The 5,455-nt window shown below is 42.6% G+C and overlaps 1 protein-coding gene across 1 annotated transcript in view; it reads left to right on the top strand.

Annotated features, from left to right (window-relative positions):
• The first annotated feature begins 4,142 nt into the window (after nt 1-4,142).
• LOC101845130 (alpha-taxilin) overlaps nt 4,143-5,455 on the top strand; it is a 38,325-nt gene continuing 37,012 nt past the window's right edge. The window contains exon 1 of the mRNA XM_013088657.2: nt 4,143-4,279. The gene's annotated coding sequence lies outside the window, so the exon portion shown is untranslated. The remainder of the gene's footprint in view (nt 4,280-5,455) is intronic.

Genomic DNA, 5,455 nt, shown 5'->3' with positions numbered 1-5,455 from the left:
CGCTCGCTTCCGGTTTGAGTAAAAAGTAAAACTAGTATCACGGCGACGCTTCCTGTTGTAATCTGGGCGGGGCGGCTTCTTGCGAAGACCGCTCTGAAATGAGGGTGTCGAGTGGGATTTTGTTGTTGTTGCTGTTTTGTATGTGTGTGTGGTGGGGGGGGGGGGGGTCAGGACATTTCCAGCCTTGTGGTCCAAACTTAGCTGAGTATGGCACAAGTCTACCTCTTCTTCTTCTTCTTCTTCTTCTTCTTCTTCTTCTTCTTCTTCTTCTTCTTCTTCTTCTTCTTCTTCTTCTTCTTCTTCTTCTTCTTCTTCTTCTTCTTCTTCTTCTTCTTCTTCTTCGCACTTCATCCTCCGCCTCCTCCATATTTTTCTTCTTTGTTCTATCTCCTTCTATTCGTCTTCTTACTCTTCTTCTTCTTCTTCTTCTTCTTCTTCTTCTTCTTCTTCTTCTTCTTCTTCTTCTTCTTCTTCTTCTTCTTCTTCTTTTTCTTCTTCTTCTTCTTCTTCTTCTTCTTCTTCTTCTTCTTCTTCTTCTTCTTCTTCTTCTTCTTCTTCTTCTTCTTCTTCTTCTTCTTCTTCTTCTTCTGCTGTTGCTGCTGCTGCTGCTGCTGCTGCTGCTGCTGCTGCTGCTGCTGCTGCTGCTGCTGCTGCTGCTGCTGCTGCTGCTGCTGCTGCTGCTGCTGCTGCTGCTGCTCTACATTGATTATTATTATTATATTATTATTATTATTTTATTTAATGGGACTCTCGATTGGTAAAACAAACTGGACGAGGTGTTAAAATAATGATGGGCACTTCAAACATTTCGATTTTGCCCATCGCCAGCCATGTTGAAAACTGGACTGCTTTTTTTTTAAAACCAACATGCCCATCAAACATCAAACACTTTTAACATCAAAAGCGGAGTAATGCAAGGTTGTGTCTTAGCACCAACCCTTTTTAGCACTTATTTTGCTGTCTTACTGCAACACGCATTCAAAGAGTCACCAGGGGATGTCTTCCTCCACTGGAGAACTGATGGGTCGCTCTTCAATCTTGCTCGACTCATGGCCGAGACAAAGATCAACAAAACAACAGTACGAGACCTTCTCTTCGCCGATGATACTGCTCTTGTTGCTCACAGTGAATCAACCCTACAAACAATGATGGACCGCCTATCAACAGCATGCAAGGTCTTTAGCTTGGTCATCATCAGTCATCAGTGTTAAGAAAACAGTCATCCTTACCCAAGAAGGTGCTGAGCAGAGCCATATATGGCTGAACGACAAGGAACTTGAGACAGTGGACAAGTTCTGTTACCTAGTGTCTACCATCAGCTCTACAACATCACTTGATTATGAGATCAACCTCAGGATAGGGAAAGCAGCAACAACTTTTGGAAGTCTGACAAAACGAGCATGGGAAAACAAAAGATTAACCATCAAAACAAAGATCAAGATTTACGAAACATGTGTCCTCAGCACACTCCTTTATGGATCTGAAACATGGACCTTGTACAGCAGACAAGAAAAGCGCCTCGACATTTTCCATCTCAGATACTGCCGCAAGATCTTAGGCATTTCGTGGCGTGACAAGGTTACAAATGTTGAAGTGTTGGCACGGGCAAACCTCCAGAGCATGACAACTATCCTGTGTTTAAAAAGATTGAGATGACTTGGCCATTTCAAGAGAATGGATGACAACCGGAACATTTTTTATGGGCAGCAATCTGGGCATCATGATCTATAGGCTGGGTCTGGACATCACACGGGCTGGGCTAAGTAGTCTAAATACAATGTAATGCCCCTTACGGTATCATTTTGAGTTCATCGAGATGGAGTGTTTGGGTATAATACGGTGTCTTCAGAAACATGCACGCAGGAGACACGAATGAGTCTTGCACGACCTGATGTTTCTGTTTTGTCCAGCCCAACATGGTGCAAGATCTCATTGTCTGTGTTGAATCATACAATGCCCGTACCGGTTTAATGTATTCGGTCCAAATGAGTGGGCTAAATAAGAAGATGGAATGGACTTCTTATAATAAGATAAGATAATACTTTATTATCCCAGATTGAAAGGAACTTTCGGGCTAATACTGGGCAAGACATGGTTTATCATGGACTGTGCAGTGTTTCTTTTTCTTTCTTTTTTCTTTTTTTTTTTTTTTCTTATTTGTAGATCTAAGCGTTTTACGGAGTTCGCAACTGCATAAGGTTATATAGGCGCGCGGGACACATTAAACATTTTTAATTTTGGTCGGAATTAATTTTCAATTTTGTCCGGGTGGCGGCCGAAGTCTGCTCTTATCGATTTTGGGTCAGGGATCTTTAACTTGCGCAACTAGCACACGTGATCTCCAAGATTGTTCGACCTTATCTGAGAAAGATAGGGGTCTTACCTACTATAAGACCAAGAAGAAGAGTGTGGCTGAAAAACAGCAGTAAGAAGGAGCCGCAAGGAGTAGCAGTAGACAGGCTACGCACAGAGTCAAGAGCCTAGAGGAGGGGGCATACAGGCGGTGGGAGGGGGGGGGCAGAAAGTGGAGATGAAAGCAGGCGACAGAACATGGTTAGGAGAGCAGGAAAGGAGGTGAAATGAGAACATTTTTGGAGAAGAAATACTTCCTTGGCTGTCAGGTTTCGAACCCGGGAACTATTGAATGAGAGGCGAACGTGACAAGGGGTCACAAGAGTCCCCTTCCCGCTCATGTACAGTATACATATAGATGGTCTCTTTCTTTGACCCACGTAAAAAATTCACGCTATGCCGACTGTGTGGTACATAATTACCCCTCTTGCACACACACACACACACACACACACACACACACACACACACACACACACACACACTCACACACACACATACACACACAGGCCTGATATGTACATACGTTCCCCCCCCCCCAAACCCCCCCCCCAAAAAAAAAACAAACATGTTTTTAAATACATGTACTCATGCCGTGTGTATGCATGCGTACGCGCGCGCGTTTGTGTGTGTGAGACAGACAGACAGACAGACAGACAGACAGACAGACAGACAGACAGACAGACAGACAGACAGACAGACAGACAGACAGACAGAGACAAGAGGGGGGGGGGGAGTGTACAGTAAGCCACTGTGCCATAAGCTAGAACGGCACCTTTGAAGGAAAAAAAATTGAAAGTGGGAAAATATTAGGGGAGAGGGGGGGATCTAAAGTTTCCCACGCTCTCTCTCTCTCTCTCTCTCTCTCTCTCGCTCTCGCTCTCGCTCTCTCTCTCTCTCTCTCTCTCTCTCTCTCTCTCTCTCTCTCTCTCTCTCTCTCTCTCTCTCTCTCTTCTCCCCCCGACGATATAGCCCGCACTACAGGTTTTACCAGCAGATCCAGTGCCGGCTAGATAGGCTACATCTAGCTAGACTGCACTGAACAGATCCAACAAAAAAACATAATACAGCGTACAACTATAATTAATTAACATGTCATCTCAGCTGTTCCCGGTGTTCTTCATATTATCATCCTCTTATTATCAATATAATATATTGTTGAAATTACCCTCGCCACCATTCTCAGATTCGCAATGGATCATTATTCAAAGTCACCAAACACTGTCTTTCTAATCTAAGTTTAATCTAAATAGGCTTCCTGGTGCACTATAATAATATGCCCAACATGTACATGTATATTATATTATGTACTACTTGTATAACTTGTATAACACTTCGATTAGACCCCCTTTCACTATCGTCTAATTTTACCGTCGTGTTTGCTACCAACGACGGAGATAGCTTGTTCAGTTTTAGTAAGAGTTTTACGGCACTTGCAAACATAAATTAAATATTATATCATCATGTAATTTGTACCGAAAATTAGAGGCGAATTGTTACCTTACTTTAGTGAGTTGCTTTATTTAGTATTTATAGAAAAGGAGTAGAGATAAGGAAGATAGGCCTAGGCTCATATGTTTGATTGGAAAGAGGAGCAAACGTTGACCACGTCTAGGCTAGGCCTAGTACATGTACATGTACATGTATAGACTTCAAGCACATGGACACGACCGGTCCTTTGTCCACCTGACTTGGGAATCCGGGGGAAAACCAGAGGCCAGAGACCGAGCAGATTGGCCAGTTGCTTCCCCTTTGGTTGGCATTCGGCTGGGCTATTTCGGCATCGTTTTTAGTCTAAGTTCTGACGTCATAACATGGCGGCGACCTGTAGCTAATCGGATTCTTGAGAAGTGTGAATACTTTCGAAGCCTATCTCTTCACCAGGAGCTACTTGAAACTCTATTTTGTGTGCAACTGTTGTCATCAGGTAAGAGACATGAAGTTGTACTATGGACTGATAAAAAACAGTATCTTGTAGATCTATTTGTAGCATGGTCTTGTAGTGAATCTAATATGAATGCTCGATGTGCCGGTGGTTGGCACTCGGGTGTAAATTGAGTCATTTTGACTTCTTGTCCTCACAATCACTAACGAAAGATTTCATTTCAGTTTCAGTTTGGAAGAAGTGCAAGAAGGAATGGGGAGTGAAAAGTTTTAGCTTTTACTAGCTAGATCTAGATCTAGATGATTGTGCTTCATACGTTTAGACACTATAAATACTTTAGTTTAGACTTAAGACTAAGATTTATCAACAATTTGTATCCTACTTGACTGCAAGTCTTCAACTACAGTTACAGAGTTCTTAGTGTAAACTCAACTGTTTCCGTTGAACTTGAGGTAGAATACCGTAGATCTAGATCTAGATCTAGATCTAGATATATAGATCTAGATCTAGATCTAAATTTAATTTAATTAGCCTAAGGCATAGGTTACAACTTATTAAGGTTTCAGGATTCTTGTTGTTACGAGCCTTCTTGTTAAAAGTTCTAAACCTCTGCCTCTGTAATTCTGATCTCGGTGTGTGTATGTAATAATAGATCTAATCTAGAATCTATCTAATCTAGACTAATTTGGCCTAAATTATTGGCCGGCTCTTCCGAACGCTCGGGAAAATATAACTTTTCTGAACTCTATTTCTCAGAACGGTTTCCGTTCTCCGTTCTTGAGATTCGTTGATAATTTGCGAATGGCGTGGCCTGCGTATGTGTGAGTGAGTGTGCGCGCACGCTTGTGTGTGTGTGTGTGTGTGTGTGTGTGCGTGTGTGTGTGTGTGTGTGTAAGGTGTGAACGAGGTGTGGGGATGGGGAGGGATTTTTTAAAAGGGAATGTATACGGACCCGGTAACCGGGAACAAAGTCACAAAGTATACAGACCCGGTAGGTGAACTCTTGTGATTTCGGAGAGTTTCAGCGTCCTCTTGGCTCAGGGTAGACCTAGGTTCTTCTAAATCTATGGTCTAGATCTAGATCTAAGCAGACAGACATATAAATCTTTCCTCTAGTTTCGCGGCTAACCTAGAGATCTAAATGAAGATTGCGGATGTCTTTTCGATTAACGATGGTTTTTCCTCCGTTTTGGAGTTGGAGGAATCACAATTTGAAGA

Source organism: Aplysia californica, unplaced genomic scaffold, assembly GCF_000002075.1.
Source record: "Aplysia californica isolate F4 #8 unplaced genomic scaffold, AplCal3.0 scaffold00783, whole genome shotgun sequence".
Taxonomy (NCBI): domain Eukaryota; kingdom Metazoa; phylum Mollusca; class Gastropoda; order Aplysiida; family Aplysiidae; genus Aplysia; species Aplysia californica.
This window is presented reverse-complemented; position numbering and strand designations above follow the sequence as displayed.